The 21,209-nt window shown below is 31.1% G+C and overlaps 1 long non-coding RNA gene across 4 annotated transcripts; it reads right to left on the bottom strand.

The window, feature by feature from the left end:
• On the bottom strand, positions 1 to 8,086 carry LOC148228418 (uncharacterized). 4 transcript variants are annotated; one of them, XR_015811647.1, is made up of 4 exons: positions 8,025 to 8,086; positions 4,174 to 4,352; positions 2,251 to 2,705; positions 1 to 2,180 (listed from the first exon to the last, which is right to left on the bottom strand). It is a non-coding gene; the product is annotated as an uncharacterized LOC148228418 (long non-coding RNA). The 4 variants fall into 4 exon arrangements; XR_015811649.1 differs by having other exon boundaries at positions 4,178 to 4,352; XR_015811650.1 differs by having other exon boundaries at positions 4,182 to 4,352.
• Between the last annotated feature and the right edge of the window lie 13,123 nt (positions 8,087 to 21,209).

The following is a 21,209-nucleotide window of genomic DNA, read 5'->3' as shown; positions in this document are numbered from 1 at the left end:
TCAGATTTATAGTATTTCATTAAAAGACATGCATATTTTTGGCCAAATTCAATTGGGGAAGAAAATGTCCACCCTGCTCCACCAAATTATCATATTAAGACTTTTTATAATAATATTACGACTTACAATAAGTTAGAATTAATAGGAGCATATCGAAACAGAATTTTACTAATAGGAGAGCGCGAAAAACAATGATCCCTTCTCAGAAGTCAAAAATCCACGTCAAAAAGCAATAAAATCGTGCCGTCGCCGTAACGATTTTATTGCTTTCGACGTGAATTTTTGACTTCAGAGAAATGATAATTGTTTTTGAGCCCTCCTATTGACTAAAATTCGGTTTAAATACGCTTTGACAGATTCTCTCATATCAGAAGTCCGTAGTTATATCGGTAAAGATAGCTATCAAATTTTTAAAACATAGTGTAATATCGAAGTGCAGACGAACTATGGAGCAATATTTGAGATGCAAAGTCTAGCTGTACTTCTTATTTTGCCCTGAGAGTTAATTTGGCTTAAGTTTGTATTTTGCCATTGACCTAATGAAAGTTCTAAAACTAGCATTGGGTCAAGATGGGTTTGGTTAATTCGTGTAAGTTAGTTTTGGGTTTGAACAGCAGATGTACGTTTCGCAATTGTCAAATTTAGTTTCAAAGACATTTTAGAGCAGCATATAATTTCACTAGCGCCAATTAGTTAAATTATATTTTCACTAGATATATAATTGCTACATATTCGAAAGAAAAATATGCAGCACTATTGACCAGTGGTAAAGGTCGGGGACTATACCTGAAGGACATTGAGAACTTGGAACTTGGACGTTTGGAACTTCTCATGGCCCCAGTGTTTTGCAATTTGTATCGTGTCTGTGCGATTGGAATTAGTGATTATTATATCATTATAATTAACTTTTCTTTTACTTTAAATGTGATTTGCCAGGTAAATCATCAAAGGTGGCCACCATAGTATTTTTTGCCTTTGGGAGATCTGAAGTGTACAACAGGTACAACACAGGCCCAAGTACGCTTCACTGAGGGACGCTTGAATTTATAGGAAAGAGTAATGTTATTTCTACACCATGCTTTACCAAAAAATATCTAATACTGTATGATTTCAGTATCATGAAAAAAATATGAGGCAGGTTCGTTTTTATTTTTTATAATAAACCTTATCAAAATCCTGTGTAATGTCCAAAAATGCTGCAAAACAGTATCATTTTTCTTCCAGATTTTTAGATATTTTGTTAAAAATTGTTGAATGAACCTATCTGAAGCTAAATTGGTGATTGGGGATGAAGTTTTTTTCTTCAGTATTTATTTTAATCTTTCAATAAAAAGTTTTTTGAAGACTTTTGATAAGATCGGGAGCAGGCTAATTGATGTGCAGGACTTTGGTTTGATGGTATTCTTTCCTGCTTTTGGAATCATGATAACTTCCGTAACCTTCCATTGATCAGGGTAGTAGGTATGCTACTCTTAATGTGGAATTAAATATAAATGTAATGAATTTCATATATTTTTCTATTAATTTTTTTAATATTTTTTCTGTAATTAGTTCATATCCTGGTGATTTTTTTGAGTTTAGTTCTTCATTATCTCTATTTTTATTTCTTGAACTCTAAATAACCTTATTTGTGGACTAAGTTGGAAAGGTGTTTCGAAATATTCATGTACTTCTTTTTCGGTTTCAGTATGGAAGTCCAAAAAGTGTGGTTTCTAAATTTTTAGCAAAATCTAAAGTATATTAATTATATGTATACTTTCACTGTATTTACGGTGAAATTATACGTATAAAAAACATATTATATAAGTACAATAATTAATGTGCAGGTAGTGTATGTATGTATATATGTACAAATCATCTTTTATAGTTAACATAATCGTCGTAAAACGAATAGCCTCAATCATCTCAGATTAGGTTTTCCTAGATTTTCCTAATCCCACGGATACATGTGATGAATAATCAAAATAAAATCGAACTAGGTCGTGCATCAAAATGAAAATATTTCATTTCTCTTTTATAGAATTCTAAATGCATTTTTCGGTTGCCGTTTGGTTAGATTTCGTGATATAATTATCTTTGATCTCTCTGATAGCCACTAATCTCTTGCGTCACATAGGTAGCTCCACTTTTATATGATATATCAAGTTAAAGCCACATCGGCAGCCATATCAAAAATAACGCTAAAAATATAAGAAATTTTATATGAAATTAAGAAAATAAATCTCTCTATGGAATTTAGAAATTACTTACTTGACTACAACTCTTGGGTGCTTACCAGGGATGTTTCACATCTGAGAAGCATGTCGCGTACGACACCGTTATTTTCGCATTTTCTCGATTAGCATTCGTGTGCGGTAACGCGTCAAAGAATGGACCAAAGTCCCCGAGATGAAGATGTCGTCGATGAATAAGCAGCGGCATTCCTGTCGGTCCCTTTGCAGGTATCATTGTGGCGTCAAAGGTGTGTTGTGCATTTATTTTGTACACGGCAAACGCTTGACTCCTAATTCAATGGGCCGATGATCACCGTGGCGTGGAAAATGGCCTCTTTCACCGGTCCTGCGTGTGTATTATTTGTATGGTGAAACTCGCACAATGCGCCGGAATCGACTCTTGTTACGGCTTTTTTATAGATTTTGTATTGTGTCCGATGTGGCCTTCGACCGATCGCTGTCGTGTGGTCAGCCTGATTTTATCAATGTACTCTGGAAATTGAATTAAAATCGCAATGTAGAAGATGGCAGGAAGCCATATTAAAATAATCAATCTGAACACATTAGACAAAATTATAAATTCAATGATGCTAATCATTTAAGTGGGATAAGAAGTAAAATCAAAATATCTTGTTACTCCTATTTTCTGGTTTCTATATATTTAGATAAAAATGCAGTTTAAATGTAAAATGGTGGATAGTTTAAGATCAATTAGTGTTTTTTATTGGGAAATTTTAAAGGAAAATGCAAAATTTTGAGTTCATATTTCTCAAAAATTCTCATAAAAGGTTTTTTTTGATAAAAATTTAATTTATACGAATATTTTTATATTGTTTAAAATCGCTGCAATTTTGAAAACAAATAATAGTTTTAAATATGGAAAAATCACAGCTGTATTCAAAGCAGGTAGCTAAAAAGGGTAGCAGGTAGCTTTTTTGACAATTCAAGTTTTATGGCTGACTCTAGGCATTGCGAATGCAAGGATTAATACCTTAAGATTGTTTATATTATTATACCTTTAGCAAAGATGTTTTCTGTATAATTTGCTTTTCTTCGTCACATTTATATACTCCATTTAATAATTAAAATGTTAGTTAACGGCAACTGACATTTTAAAAACTATATTTTAAAACGTAAGTTGTGCTTTAAAACTCGAAGTAAAATATACATATTTCACCCATTACTATATCAAAATGTTTAAAGGAACATATTCGTGAATTAATAAATAAATTATAATATTAAAAAAAATATATCCTGTCTATTTATATAATGTTTTATATGTATGTTTTGATTAAATTTGTTTGGCTTATAAATAATTAGCTAAATAAATTAATAAAATAAAATATATTGCTTTATCTTCGAAAACTGGAAAAAATACGTGTTCTAATAATTCAAAACATATATTGGAATAGTTGTAGTTCTTTGGTAGATAATGCTTTGAGTGATTAGAATAATTTTGCCTGGGAATCGTCTCTGTCGTTTATTTTGGATGCAAAGTCATACCCCTTCGGTCTCAAAACCGTAAAAATGATTGTGTCTATTATTTTAAGAATTAACGGTGAACCTACATAAAAATAATATATGTTAATTATAAATATTGTATAAAATTGTATATACAATATTTTTTAAATACAATATTATATATACGTATGTATGTAGAATACAAGTTCGAATTATATAAGTGCTAAGTTTACCGCCTAACATTGCTACTTCAAAGCAAAATCTAAATCAATAATCAGGGAAGGTGAACCATTCTTTAAAATTATAAAATATTTATATTTCTTATCGAGTTTCATTCAATTATTACAAATAAATTTGTGTAAAGCTTAAAAACAACACATGCTTAAATAATTTATTGCTTAAATAAATACCCCTTCACTTACTTATTTTTTCATGCTTCAAAAATCTATTAAAAAAATGTTTTCTACACCTGTCTTTCGTGCACAATAGCGGCGGTTACCTACGTACGATCTTTTCGTGTACACAGAATAAATCTGCGTGGCGAATGAGACGTGTCACTAACGCCGGCCAATGGTTTCAGATAAATGACTTCATTTGTTGAGAGATGCTCCTTTGATTCTCACCGCCGCGAGCCGCCAGGGGTCGCTCACCTTTGATCCTCGCCAACGCCAGAGATTACTGCAACATTTTTATACACATGTACGTGGTGTCATCTAAATTGCATTGTGATTGTAAATATTATAAAACTCGTTTCAGAACGCGGCGATCTTTGTGTCCGAAGATATTTATAAAAAAAATACCTTCGATACGTTTAATAATTTTATTCATATTTATATATGTAGTATAGCGTTATATCGAGCCTTGATTGCCAAAACATCGTTATTAAATATTATTTTTATTAAAATATTTAAATTGACAACTAAGTAGATGGTCAGTAACATTTATACGAAAAAAAGCTAGTAATAAAGTATGGTAGGTTAATTAATAAAAATATCAGTAACAGAATTATTTCTTGATAATTTTAATTAAGAAGTGTAGTGTTTTTTCAAAAAAATTAAAATTGTACTGACTATAATTATTTCCCTTTTCACAACTGATAATATTATATTAAATTTTAAAATTTTTGATTTAAATTTAAAATTTAGCAAAATTACTGATTTGTAGGCAGTTAAAAACTAGATTAACATATACTGTATGTAATTGAAATTCAAGTGATCGTTAATTAATTATATTCAACGTGTGTTTTATTTATCTTGAAAAATCAGTGCTTCTTTACGGTTAGTTAAACAATTTGTTTATGGCATAATTATCGCAGCTGTAATATAAAAAATATTATTTTAATTGAAATATATTATGATATTTCACTAATTAAATAGTTATTGTTTACCAGTTTGTAGTTCATGTTAAATTTACATATCTGTGTATTATTTTATAGGTATAAATAAAGGTTTTAGTTATATAAATTTAATTGAAATAATTATATGGTTAAAATGTATCGTCAAAGACGTATGAAATATGTTGTATTTGAAGGGTAAATGGTTATACCGTGGTTATCTTTATTACTTTGAAAATATTTTACGAAAAATCACAAAAGTTTAACCTAAGTTTTTATTTGACTGACATGAATTCGTACTTATGCAACAATTTTTAAATAATTGCGCCTTGCTTTTTTGCATCTGAAACAGTCCATAATACAACGGAAAAGTTTAGAAAACAGAGAAAAAAATGTAAGATCGTTCATATATATCCCAAATATAAATCTACTGGGGATTGCATAGTTAAATCGCTTCTAATTCATTATAGTGAAAGCCCATAGGCAATAAAAATATTTTCAAAACGTTATATGAAGAGCTTAGATGACTAAATATTTTTTTCAAGACTAGTTTCATTAAAATTTTATGTAAATATTATAATATAATTAATTATGTCATCTGCCATTCTTCAAATACAAATACCATATATTCAACTAATGGATCAATGTGTAATATTGGGCAGGTGCGTACGGTGAGATATTTTTCCTTTCGTTCGCTCGCGTGTTAAGTGACGAGAGTGAGTGAGAGATAAGTCTCGCCACTTAACACGCGAGCGATCGAACGGAAAAATATCTCACCATACGCGCCTGATATTGGGTTGATGCAAAAAGTTTGAAATATTTTTCAAACGATTTTTTTAAGATTTCATTATTAATTTAATTAATTACATGTTTTTTATTTGTAGCAATAACTTTCTACCTCTTTTATTTAACTTATTCATGCTATTATAATACAAATTATGTGATTTTAATGCAAAAAATGAATTATGAGATTTTTAACCTGTCCTTCTGTTTAATTTTTTTTATTATCTAAAATAATTGCAATGCTCTGAACAAATGATAATTAGAAAGAGCAAGGTCTATAGAGTATGACGGGTGCTTAATAACATCCAAATTGCATTATCTTGTGTTGGGTCATCATCACCAAATGAGGTCACGCCATAGTGAAAAACTACCAACTTTTTTTTTGCCAATTGAGAGCGGTGTTTAATTTTGATAATTAATCTGGCTGTAATTGTTTGGTTGCGATCTAAAAGTGTATATTCACAAAACCGTTGAAATTCCACCAAGTACAAATAATTACTTTTTGTATGAATAGACTCTCATTTTTAGTGCTATCTTCTTGTAATTTTACGTGAATCAATGTAAATTATGACCTTCAACTTGTCATCATCAGGTTTCAAAGACCGCCATTAATTGACCAATAAAAATCTCCCAAACAATTTTTTTAAACCACCTGTTTCAATCGAAGTGTCATATTTCCCGTACACGTCGCGAATGTTTTTGGTTGCCACAGTTGTTGAATTACATTTACAAAATGTATAACAAGTGACAAAAAAACACTTCATTAGCAAACATTTAAAAAAATACTATGGCTCTCTAAGACAAAACTGATCATAAAATAGTCGGAAAGTGTTCTTTATAAATATAATATAATAGTTTAATATTATTTACAGGTTCAGAGAAATAAATAATTTTGTTAGCATTATAAGAAAACGGAAAATTTTTTGCAGCAACCCCCAATACATACATTTAAAAACTATTACCTGTGGGCTTTATTCAGGCAGGCAGTTTGAGCTATTGATGGACAGAACGTAAAACTGTTAACGTAATTCTGAAAATAGTATGACATTTATAAAGCTGTTAAAATATTGATAATGCCTGGAGTGAAATTATAATATATACGATGAGTAACGTATGAAATATGCCTATTCTCCAGTTGGTTGAGAATAGTATACAAACTAAAGAAATTTTATTAGCGAACTACTTGAAATGACCAAAGAACTGAATCTAAATCTGAAAGAAAGAGATATCGTTTTCAACGGAAATGAGCAGCAAAGTTTTAATGGAACTTGAAGACTAGAGAAAAGAAGACTCTTTTTGAGAAAAGCAGCAAGAAAATGGTCAACAAAGGCAATTTTTAATAAAAAAAAATTGCAAATTGTCAAAAGCAGTAAATAATACTATACATTAATTTATGAAAAAATGAAAAGTGCTACAAGGCAATCACTACATACATTAAAGACTTAAATTCATATTTAAAATACTTACTTGAATACGAAATTGTATGTCAACCGAATGAGCGATAAACGACAGGTGTTTAGTGCGATGGTACTTGAATAATAATAAACTATTATATATATATGAGAACGGTAAAAATGTTAACAAAACTCAAACTAATCACGCGAAATTTGTTGATTTCTCAGACACATGACAGCTGCTATCAAACATTCATGAGAAATTTTGCACACAATGGCATTACACGATTATAAGATTCGAACCAACATACAAAGATCACAATACAAATCGCATTAAAAATTCTCAAAATCTGGGATGGGTGGTTAGAAAGTGGACCAATTTTCGGGTGAAAAGGGAAGCGAAGAAAGCGTTCGCCGCGGGATACCTTGCCAATTCAATTGTGTTGACTTCTCGCGAATAAGCCATAAGTCATCTTAAAAGACATATACAGTGTTCGGGTGTTATTGCTATTAGTGCGAACAATGATCGGATTGAAACGTTTGCGAGTGAAAAGGGGCGACCCATCATGTTTGCTTTTATTTAATATTGTTTGGGGGCGTCCATTTTAATATTTTGTCATGGTTTTCAATGCGAACGTTGATTGCCGATGATTGTTGGGCGTCGATGATCATGATCGATCTTTGAGGTTTTACTATACAGTTGAATCTTCGTGAAAATATGCTGTTTTAATTTTTAAAAATCTGACCAACTTCTGAATGATGTAAATTCAGTTATAATTATATTATTAAAATGATAATTATTATGTCTACTATTACTATTAAATTTTATTAAATATTTACAATCAATTTCACGCACGATGAGCACTATTTAATACGGTTTACGTGTAAAGGTGTCGTTTCACGGCCACCACCTAACTGACGCGCTATTATGAATACACAAAAATATGTACACATTATATTATTATATTGTGCCGTCGTCGGCGCATTTAAAATGGACGTGTCGTTCATTTCAAATTATTGCTATTTTCAAAACACCGTTGAAATAAACACATTTTGTTGTGAACACACACGTAACGATATCACACGTGAGAAACATTCGTAATGAACAAATCTTACACAAAGCAGCTAATAATATTCACCCGCTTCGACATAAGGTGTGATGTAAATACAAACTTCTCCTTTCAGCAGCCTCACTGATTTCACAAGAGGTTGAGATTGGGTATGGTTGAAACTGACTGAAATTGCTGAAATGTGTGATTGTAAAATTATGAGTTGACATAACCGCAACAATTATTAACACGAAGTGTACACAGTGCCGAACTTAGCCGATGTTAAAAATATACGAATTTATTTTTAATATTTATATATAGTACATACATCTAGGTTTCTTCGATGAAATCTGCAAATAAAAATAAAAAAAAGTTTAAAATCAACTGTACAGCGGTATATTACCACATTAAAAATTAATTATATTAAAAATATCTTTGGTGAAATATTTCGAAAAATTAATTTTATTTTTTATTTTAATTTATTATTTGTTCACTTTTTGCTTCCATTTAAATTGTAAAAGGTGTTTATATTTTCTCCTTTAAATTCTAAACAATAACGTTTTATTTTCTATTTGCATTAAATTATAGCAAATGTAAATGTAAACATGTATTGTATCATATATACAGTAATATAGAAATAGACATTATATATAATATATTAAATTTTTTATATTTAAATCAATAGATTTTTATTTTTAAATAGATAAGTTTAATACAGTATAATTTATTACTCCCAAAAAAAAAAACTGCATTTCAATTTTATTAATTCCATATTACTTAATATGTACAGCTGGTTGTTGACATTTTTGCGATGAACATTCACTGTCTCATCAAAATTGTTGTCTTCAAATTTTATTCAATATTCCACTTAGACTCAATCTATATTGCTTAAACATTTGTTATACACACAAATACGCATTTTAATAAATTAAAAAAAATTCTACATTCATAATATTAAAACTATCAGGATATTTTGTGAAAGTTTTAATGCCAAATTTTATTTTATTATTTAGTTATGAAATATTAATGTTATACGTATTTAGATATCATACTAAACTATTAAGATGTGCCGGAGTTGATAGAAATAAACATGTGGATACATCTAGATTAAATCCAAGCGCTTTTTATTTATTTACATAATATCGTTACACCGTTTTTCAGCGTTCTTTTCAAGCTATTCTCTACAATAACTAGTACATTTGAAAGGGATCTTTACAATGTGATCGAACAGGCATCTGTGCTGGTTTGATTGCCTATTAAAACGAGGGCGATGGCTTTAAAAATAATGTGTGTCTAGATGTAATTTGTGAGCGCAATTGTTACCTGGTGGGCAGGTGTCGACTAGCGAACTTAACGAAGGCCCTTTTCATTCGAGGGCTTTCCGATTGTTGCCATTGTGAAACGTCTTTATTTGTTTATTACGAGGCTCGCGACATAGCACCCGGCTTTTCCTGCAACAAGTAAATATAATACATTTATACCTATGTATGTGCTTTTCAATACCCCAATTTATTGAGAAAAAGCGCACATGTTAGCACTCCAAGTTGTATTTGACGATATTCATAAATATTTCATTATAAGCTTTAAAACTTACAGCAATATAATAGCGAGTGGTACTTGAAATAATTATTGCTGCTCAGTTATTTTTATAATTACACTGCACAACAATTTTGCAATTGAAGACTATATTTAAAAAACAGGAAATTATATTATTAATATTTATTTAATTGATTGTATATTTTTAATGTATCATAAGTTATTTTTATTATAAATACCCAATTATATAAGCAATATGATCTTTATGAAATATTTTTGCATAATGTATATAGTGTGTAACGCGTCTCTATTGCGCAATAAATTTTCTCGGTATCTCTCGTTACAATTACAACACGAGAGCCATGTCCAATACGAAAGTATCAAATATTTACTATCCCTGTGGAACCAATAAAATAAAAACGCTCATAAATCTCGTTGCCATACGTGGGTATGTACATTTATTTAGTTTATGAAGAAAACGTAATATGATACCATTTTGGGGGTGGTTTGCCAATTTGATATACTTATGGAAAATATTTTAACAACATCTGTAATATTTTATATACCGAAAATATCATGTTATTTAAATACTTATACAAGTTATTATTATACTATTTTTATCCTTATTACAAAAATAGTATATATCTGTACAGTATTACAATTTTTCATATTATTTTGAGTCTCTAATGTTACAATTAAAATATCATATATTTATTTGGTCATTAACTATTATACGTTACACTTAAAATAAATATTATAAATTTAAGCAAACATTTACTTTTAATATGATATTCTTAAACGGCATTATGCTCTCCTTTCATCACGATTCCTTGTTCCGATTTTGACATTTCAATTTTGCCTTTTACCTGTGTTTGTGTACGAATGTGCTTGCACAATATACGCCATTTGGAAACAGTTGCTCCATAATGCACTAAAAAAAATATATACATACATAGGAATAAATAAAAATAAACAATAATGGTCAGGCAAAGGTGCAACCGCACGAGCCTGACGTGTAGCTTTCAAAATCGCCTTTGAGATATATTGTATTAAAATAGTAAATGCTAAAAGATACATGATAAATCGATATATTTTCGAATAGACGATGTAGATCGAAAACCTTTTTTTAGACTGTTGCACAATTCAATTTTTATGGTCTTGTTTAAAAATAACTTACTCAATAAGTAATTCAATATTCCTAAAAATTGCGCTCGGCGGTCAAATATATATTATAAAGAAAAAATCTAAAGCTTGTCATGGCCATTGTTTTAAGATAAGCGTTAAACATTGCTAAATAACGCCCTTTCACAAATAATGTTCACAAAAAAACAGGCGAAATAATCTGACCTATTCACAACGTTTGCAGCATGTAAGTGAGTTTTGTATCGTGTTTAAATATCGTTTTTTTAATAATAAAACGCAATATAAATAAACTAAAATTGCGTTCCAGATAGTTTCAGCATACTTTTACCCCTGATATTTAGGTATGTAGTTGATAATTTGTATGAAAATTGTTTGTTACCACTGTATTGACGGCAAATTTCGACCCCTCAAAAGGGTCCACAGTCGATATTACAATATAGATTATAAAACGAATCTGCGTGAATGGCAAGTATGCCGCGACATGGTCCGCACGTCCACAAAATGACCATCAGTCAATATTGAATGTCAGCAGTAAACTTTTGTCGTCCGCTTAACGAGCCCATATCTTTTTAGATTATCTCTCATTGTTGGCTAGGGCTGCCACCTTGCGTACCCCCCTTGGTTTCAGCGACACCGCGACGACAAAGAAATGGTATCACTCCACTCTTATTGACGCCACTGGTTCTCTTTGCTGTTTGGTAACGGAAACGGTTGTAGTAATACATCATGGACTTGTATCGGCACACCTAGTCACTGACAACACTGTTCAATAAATCTTTAGATTGATGTGTCTAGCACGAACAGTGGCTGTGTCGGTGAATTTTGCCATTATGATGTTTTAAGTTGAGTGACAATAAAGTACCTATATATAAACAAGAATATTAAAAAAATGGTTCAAATGTAAATCTTTTTAGATTATATTTAAGATGTAAATAAACTAGTACATAATTAAAACTGATTTTAAATAAGATTACTGCTAGTTTATAATTTATATAAGAGTCTTTGTACGCTTTTATATAATTCATAAAAAGGCAGTAATTAGTGAAAAACAGGCCCGTGCGATAGTAATGAGATGTAGCGGAGCCCCCGCGGCGCGGCGTCCGCCCCGACAGCCCCCCGCACAATCCCATCATTGTATTCCACCAACTCCAATAACAAAGGATGAATCGAAACTGGAGCAAGAGGGCACATGTATTTATTTATCGGTTCGTGGAATGGAATAATTCAAAATATTTAGAAATCGTTTACTAGAGTGCAAGCGCAAGAGATTCTGCGTCGATCTGTTTAAAAAATATAATATTTATTTTTAGATGTAGAGTACGCTCGGGATAAGGATGCCGGTTTGTTATTGTGTGCGTGTACATGTATATAAGAGGGAGAAGCAATGTAACGTGTACTTCGTTTTCTCGCTTTCTCTTTTAAGGACAGTCGCTGATTTGTCAACGCTGTATTCGTCATTAAAGTGCAGTGTGGCACAAAAGTTCGATCTTCTCTAATGATTTATTTTAAATAATTTTGTGTTGATATTGGTTTAACCCAGATATGCCCACTGTCCCATGGGTAGGTCACTAAACTCGTGCCACTTTTTTTTATTTATAAATGAAATTTTAAGAGAACAAAATTTCTTGGGCATATCTGGGTTAATTGATATCAAGGCTTCAAATATACACTATAAGTTATTCGTTCTTACCCGTGGATTAAAATATATTAATTATTTTTCCATTAATCCGTACATTGTTGGTTTTTTTAAACTATTCTCTGTAAGGCTTAAAAAAGTTATTATTCTTATCGTTGCGCCAATGATAATTTTTTAATTTATTCAATGGATTCTAATGATTTAATAGAGTCGTCGAGCCATTAAACAATCTGCGAATAAGTTCTTTCCCCATTTTATATCTTTTTGCTTTTGTAGAATAAAGACTTCATTATTTTTTTGACAAGTGAAAGATTTTAAATTTTGCAAATATTTAATTAATGACATCAATGTCTGGTTTCTTCGATTATATAATATATTTTTAATTGTCCGTTGAAATTTCCAACTTAGCTCAGATGTATGTATGTTAAATAAACATATATTTTCTTTTAAAATAAAAAAATGAAATATTCTGAGCGAAATTTTTTTGAGCCACACAGTTCACGCACATAATAACAAACCGGAATCCTTATCCCGAGCGTACTCTATCATCGAATATGACTTTTATTCGATGATTTAAACTTATTTTTAGTATAATAATATATGAAATATTTCGAAATATGAAAGTTTGTCTACAAAATTTGATGGTTTAATATAATAAAGCTGATGTTAATCAATTTAACTTAAGAGCTCAAATAATAAAATGTTTAGTGAAAATACTTCAACGAAAAGGAGTAAGGATTCGATTTTTTGTTCAAAATTATTGACCATTGGAAAAGTGAATAATTTTATTTAAAATTTTAGTTTCAATTTTTTGGGCACCTAAATAAAATCAATAATACCGCTTAAATTGATTTGTCAAGGGACGCGGAAAAGATGTTAGATGGAAGAATTGTTGATTTCATTCAATTTATCCGACAATATATGAGCTGGAACGCTGTCATTGAGCTTCAACTCATACCAGTGGAGTTCACGCCGAAACAACACAGACGAACTAGTACAATCTTAGACTTCGAGACTCATGCCATAAAAGTACGAAGAAAGCCAGATAACAGCACTTCCACTTCAACCATCTGATTTGGTTCAGCCCAGGCTTTAATTTAGAGTCGTCAGTAGAAAAATAGAGTTTTGTTATGACACAAGAACGATCTATATACGTATAAAATGTAATAACATAAAGTTTGTACGGTTGGAATATAATATAAATTTATTATTTTGTGTTTTAAACTATCTATATTTTTATTAAATCAATATAAAATATATAATATTTTGTTAAATTATTTTTATATTTGGTATTAAAATTATAAAAAAGTTCGACGCACAATCCAAAAAATTAAAATAATACAAGTTGATGCCACACGCCGTCCACACGACAAAATAAAACACTAATGACCAGGACCACCTTTTTTAAGGACACCCTCTGTTTTTCTCATACGAGATGAAAGGACCAGAAATAATCCGCGCATTTGCACCCTTCGCTTTAAAAAAACACTGCCCTCTCTCCATATATGTAGTTATTGGGATAATCCGCGGTGTTAATTTAGTGAAAATCGTTCAGCAAAACATGATTTATGGTTGTTACGGTGGTTAATGAGCAAAATAATATAAACAATGTGTAAGCGGCTACCGCTCTGTTTTCTTTTGCATACTTTTTGTGAGTATAATACATAATTCTTGTGGTAATTGGGCTACATTGTCTCGGCGCCCATCTGCATGTGAAATTTGAACCTAATTTCGTAGGCGTTTAACAACTTGCTTCAATTCGTATCCTTTGTCTGTACACAAGCATTTCCTTTGACATATACGCATGCAGACGCATAATTTGTGGTAATACCATTTAAATTAAATTTGTGTTCTCATACACAGTCATAAAAGCGGGAAACGTAATATCACTTGATTGCTTTATTCTTAAGGTCGATCATACAATGTAACTATAAAATTTGTTAGATAAATTGGCTTTATATATGTAAATTATTTCAACTTAATATAAGATGTTTATAAAATATTTTTTTTCCATTTCGTGATATTTATGTCACAGTTGGGATCATTATAGGCAAATGAGACGTTGCCAAAATCCAATTCACAAAACACGTACAACAATGGCTTCATTGGTGTATCAATCATTCGATGCACACATCTGCTCGTATGGGGGCCAAGACCAATAATTGTTTTATAAACAAAAACTCTCGCCCATAGGCGGTTTGTTTTGACAAATGGGCTGTATAGGGTCTGGAACGATATAATTTGTGATTATGGTGTTATATATTGTATTTTTCGTAGTTTATGTTTTAAAATATACATATAGAAATTAGTATAATCTGAAATATATATAACCAGGGCCTTTTAAAGAAAATGCATGGCCTGGGGCAACTAAATGCTTGAGGTCCTTCAATATTAGAAACAAATTGTATACCATTTAATAAAATCAATGGTATTAAATATTATTTTATTTCACAAAAGCTTTGCGATTTTTCCATTAGAAAAATCAGTTATTATTTCAGAATTGCCAGTCCATTTATTTTCTCCTGACTCATTGTCCATCGTAGATTTAATTTTTTTCAGAATACTAAATGATTTTTCACCTTCTGCTACAAGTTAGAAAAATCCGATCGTTGTGTTTAGTAATGTACAGGCCTGCCGAGAAGGGGAAGAGGGGGGGAGAATAAATTCTCTTTGAGGGGCCCGTAGTCTAGTAAGGAAATATGTATAAAAAAATCATAGCCAGGAAATATGCATTAAAAAGTAAAAACCGACCTCAAATAATGAATCTGAACAAAACTAAAATTGTTTAAGATGTATGTACTGATGTATTTCAGGCAGTGGCGTAGCTATGGAGAGGCGGAGGGAGCGGGCCGCCCCGGACGCCACTTGCTTGGGGGCGGCATATTCGCGATGTGATCGTCTAGTGTGGTTCTTAACCATGAATGCACTAAAACATATATTAATCCACGAATAACAAGAACTTAATAATAACCAATTTAATATTTTAAGAAATGCTGATTTTTATGACTTTGCAAAAAATGTATGGGGGGGGGGGGCGGCAATTTTAAGGATCGCCCTGGGCGGCACCATACCCTAGCTACGCCACTGATTTCAGTTATAAGTTCCTTCAGCCTTTTTATACATACAAGAAATAAATGGAGCGGAACATTGCCTTCAAAAGCATTTACTTTTTAGGCAGTACTTTCACAATAAACATCATTATTCATAGGGACAGATTATAGTTTTTGACGCGGCTCCGTTTGTGTTAAAATTTGTTTGCAAATTATTGTTGACTTTATTGCTTTTTGAACATTTAAAAAATATTGGAAATGAGCAGAAATATTCTACGAATGTAAATTAGTAGCAGTAAATTTATGTATTCGATTGATCGATGAATTATATAAATTTAATGTTTTTATATATTGTTAATTAATGCAGCAAAATAAATAAATAATACATTCAGTTTCGTGTGGTTATTTTTAAAAGAAAATGTAGAAAAAAATCTCGAATCTATTCCGAAAATATTTTTTAAAATATGTTATTTCAGTAGAATCATATCGGTATATATTTTCACCAGTAGATATATATTTTTACCAGTGAAAAAATAAATTATCTGGCAGGTGCTAGTAAAATTAAATAATTTCAACTTTCAACTAAATCATTGTATAATTGTAGTTTATTAGCATAAGGAAACAATCTACATACAATTTCTTGTAAATGTTTAGTAAATTTTAAATAAAACGACCATTAATTAATTAAATAAATAATCAGTTGATAATAAATAAATGGTTAATAAATTTAGCATAGTCGAACAGTTAATTTTTGATAAACAGTAAATCTCTGATTATTGAATTATTAGATAATTAGCTCTTTAATGCGATAATCATAAAAGTGTTTTGTAATCACATATACATTTTTAATACTATATTTGTCATTTATGTCACATTTTTACGAGAAATTAAATAATAAATCTAGCGACATATTATCATTCTCTATTAAAATGCAAAAATTACCAAAATATAGCCGACTATTTAATAATCAAACATAACATTTATTATTAATATAAAAAAACTTAAAATTTTTAATAATTACTTAAATAAAAAACTTCCAAATTTCTATAAGACTATTTAACTATTTACTATTAAATAAAGTTACTCACCATTTATTAATGAGCGTTGTTTTAAAATTACTGACCATAAAATTACTGACCATATAAAATTAATGACCATATTGCTGTGCTCTGTATACTGACAATATACAGAGCACAGCAAAATATTATCTAAAGTCATATTATAATGCAAAAAAATAATTAAAACCCAAGTTACAAGGTTACCTAAGTTGTTATTATTATTTTGTAAATTTCTGTAAAAGCCATCGATTTATTGTTTTTTTTCCGAACCAAAGAATAAAATCGATCGTAAATCGTTAACGATATATTAGGCTCGAGTCTTTTGTCCTAAAATGACAGATGCAATACCCCAGTCTAAATGTTTTGTGGGAAATGTAAAATATTTAACGCAAATATTTTCAATCTGTCGAATCGTTTCCGGCCAACAAAAGGTGGAAACACACAAATTGGTCTCCGACAATGCCCTATCGTTAACACCGACGTTAATTCCAACAATGAACACTTCGCCAACATAAAAATCCCTCGACTCGAAAATAATAATAAAAAACTATCGAAAAAACAAGCAATTTCGTGTCGGTAATGCCCCTTTGTTAGGGGCTCTTTGATATTTGTGCAATTTAAAGGAAAAATCACCACTCGTGAATAAGTAATCAATACCCCCGGGGACTTGAATGAGACGACGGATGGTCAAATACAAAAAAAATGTTATAAGGGCAATGTTGTGTCCCTTTGTCAGGGTTTGGCTCTATTTTGAAAGCCACTCGCTAATGCGAGATCGACCCCCGTCGCCTGCTAGGGATATTCATTCCAGAAAACCACTAGAATTTAAATTAAATTGAATCGAAAGTCACTTACGAAATTATGGGTGTGGTGGTTGATTCAAGTGCTAGTGTTTAAGCGCAGTTGTAGAGGTATACCATCTAAAAGACCGTTAAAATAATATTATAATACAATACAATAAAAAATACATTCATTATGTTTACACTATATTTATATAAATATATTTTAATTCAATTTTAGATCACCTACCATTCGATATTCATGAATTAATTTTAATGCTGACTGAAGTTTATATTGTCCGTAATGGTGATCAAATGTCAGCAAATGTAATTTGAGGACTGTAAGTATTCAAAATATGGTCATCGCGTATACCTAAATTCAATATAAGAGATGCGGCAAGGTATGCATGGCAGTCTTGTTTATTGTTGTCCACGTGTATTTGTATATGTCCGCAGACTTTTGAAGGTGAACAGACTATAGGTACAATATAATATTTTCACGACAAATCTTGCGAACGCCCCAAACGAAAAGTTTTGCAACAAACGTTCGCAAATTCGGCGGACGGGAAAAGTGTGTCCTTTGTGCTCAGCAAGGTTTCGATACAGAAGCGAGCGTGGCCGAAAACCAAAATAATGACCGATTACAAAATATCCTGGACGTGGCCGACGTGTTTTTCCGGCGATTGAATCAATTAGGTCCAGGCCGCCAGCATCCAGCGTTCGCGGGGGAAAACCAAACAAGCCAACAAAACAGGCCCGCCAACAAAACGGAACAAACAAAACAATCGAACAAAGTGTACATACACACACTTACAGGGTAGGATGTTTCGAGGCGCGAAATGGTGGACCGCCCGGGGCGACCCTTGTGCCGGGGCGTATCGCCCTTTTTATATTAATATATTTTTATCTCGATTGTTATTTTTGAAATTGGGTTTGTGTGTTGTGCGATTTGTTTATCAATTGTTGCAAAATAATATGGGACCCTAATGTAAAATTTTAGTTATAATAATTCTTGATATGAATATCTACATATAATACATATGCATCATATATGATGAAATAATTAAGGAAATATTTGATATTAAATATCTCTTACTACAAACTTTCTCTGACAAAACTAGGTGTTTTTAATAATAATCTGTGCGCCATAAAATAAACCGATTTATCTGTCAATTAAACAGCTTAGTGTTTGTTTAGTCAAAATGGCGTAGTGAAAAATTGTGTATAAAGAACTATGGACCAGTCGCAGTGTGCTTCTTTTAAATTGTTCGAAATAATTATCCATAGATATGTCTTCAATCACTTTAGATTAGTTTTATTGTATACAATTTAGGTAATATTCCTAGTATAAAATTGCTTTTGTTGTTCATTTTTTGCCGTTCTTCTTAAGCAGAGTATTATTTTTTCTGGTCCTCAATTTCATCAGAACTTCTGCTCATTTCTGTTTAAAACGAAGTCCTCTTCTTTCAAATTTAGTTCTAGTTCTTTCGTCATTTCGACTAGTTTGCTAATAACATTGTCAACTTCTTCAGTTTTCATATTATTCTCGACCAACTTGGTGTTCGTTTTGGTAAATTAGAATTAGTTTATGTTTGCAATTCTCAGCAGCATTTTCACAAAGTAAAAGTGTTATCTTTAGATCCTAGTAAAGATTCTTATATTTGGATTATGTATGACCGATATGATATTTTTTCTGACTCTCTTAGCTTTTATCAAAGCTCTGCTATTGTGTTATCGTGACTCTACTACTCGTTTTTGTAAATTAAAAAAAATGTGCTAGTTGAATTTTCGTAAATTGAGAATTTTTTCTATATACATATTTTCAATACGAATCTCTCTCGTAATGCGAGAGTGCTGATGTGTCGTTCCTATATCATTAAAATCGTTCTAAAGTGCAAAAATGCACATGTGCCCACTTCGTTGATACATAATAATGATAAAAAAGTAACTTTTTTCGATGGGGTGCCAGACTTACACCCCATGGCAGAATGCATGCACTTGAATGCACAAAGGAGCGTTTCGTTCGCAAATCGTTTAATCTGCAAATAACGACGTGTGAAATCAGCGATCTCCAGTGTTTGCCCCGTTCGCCCTCTCCAAGTTGACAGCACGTAACGGATTCTGGACAGGATAGAGGGGACCAGGGAAACTTACAATTAAATCGAAGCTTACGGTATGTGCTTACAAAGAAACGATACTAATTTGGATAATGATCTATAATAAAACTTATGTTTATTATTAAAACAACATAACAAAGGCTTAAAGCATTGTTTATAAAAATCAAGAATTTATGGATTAACAGAGGTTGGAAGTGAACTATTGTCAAAGATAATATAAACCGATTAAAATTGCCTTTTTAATTTTAGAACGACACTTTTATAGCTGCATAATGTTAGATCAATGCCGTAAATATCTGAAAGACCTGGTTTCAAATCTCGAATGAAACTTTTTGTTTTTCTAAGGTGTCTGAGAGATTGGAAGTAGGGATTATTATATAATTATAATTACGATCGATTATCACGGACTCTTTTCTTAATCTCGCGAATAGATATCATGATAATTTAATAAAATTGAACTAGGTGGTATATATATGGTCCAAAAAATTCTCAATTAATTATTTTATTCAGGTCATAGAGAATATCGAAACGATTATTTGAGTACGCTGTATAATATTAGTGGATGACTTTTCGAATAGTAACTCTTTAATACCAGTGTTAATTTATTACTAGAAATAAAAAGTTGAAGATTTATAATGGTAACTATATAGACTTAACTGAATAATTTATGCAGGATAATCGCTATTGTGTAAAGAGACTGTTACTGACGGTAATCAGACGAAACAAAACATATTGAGTCAGAACTGTGACAAAACAGAATACCGAAAAACAGAACAATAGCATTTCTGAATTTTGTTTTAAAAAATAGTTGTATGACGACACATCAACTGTTAAAGTCAACAAGTTCCGAACGTACTTGTCATTTAGGTTAGGTTTGGGTTTGAACAGCAAATGAACGTTTCGAAGCTGTCAATAATTTAAAAATCAACCATTTATTGTAATTGTCGATCATCATATATTAAATTAGTATAAGAGGGCTAATCAAAATATTTTTAAACCAAATTTTGGTCAATAAGAGAGCGTAAAAACAATTATGACTTCTCAGAAGGCAAAAATTCATGTCAAAAGCAATAAAATTGTGTCGGTGGCGTCGCAGTGGGAACGCTCGGCAACGAGCGTTCCCACTGCGATGGCGCCAACACAATTTTATTGCTTTTGACGTGAATTTTTGCCTTCTGAGAAGTCATAATTGTTTTTGCGCTCTCTTATTGGTCAAAATTTGGTTTAGATGTGCTTTATTCGATTCTCACTCGTAATATTATTATAAAAAGTCCTAATATAAACGCTTCATAATCGAGAGTTTCCACTGCGATTGCATGATTTTATGGCTTTCAAACGGGACCGAAAATTCACTATATGGCAACGCTGAGCAGCAAAGAAAACACGACTAATTATCAGGTAAATATTATGAGTATATAATTTTAATGCATAATTAAAATATTTCTCATGAAATATGATTTCCAAAAATATGTTTATTTGTTGAATAGAACCTATTATTTTTTATTCAAGAAGCTTTATTATGATATAAATACCTTTTTTGTCATGAGGCCCGGAATCATTGTTTTCCCAGGCTCCGGGCTCGCTCTCGGCGGCCCTGTGTATCACTACCTATATGAGAAGCATATTTCGTGCCAGAATTTTAGTAAAAACCGAATGT

The sequence above is a fragment of the Plectrocnemia conspersa genome, unplaced genomic scaffold (genome assembly GCF_051122295.1).
Source record: "Plectrocnemia conspersa isolate PC_06_02 unplaced genomic scaffold, ASM5112229v1 ptg000012l, whole genome shotgun sequence".
In the NCBI taxonomy this organism is placed as follows: domain Eukaryota; kingdom Metazoa; phylum Arthropoda; class Insecta; order Trichoptera; family Polycentropodidae; genus Plectrocnemia; species Plectrocnemia conspersa.
The sequence above is the reverse complement of the archived record's forward strand: the minus strand, read 5'-3'. Positions and strand labels throughout refer to the sequence as shown.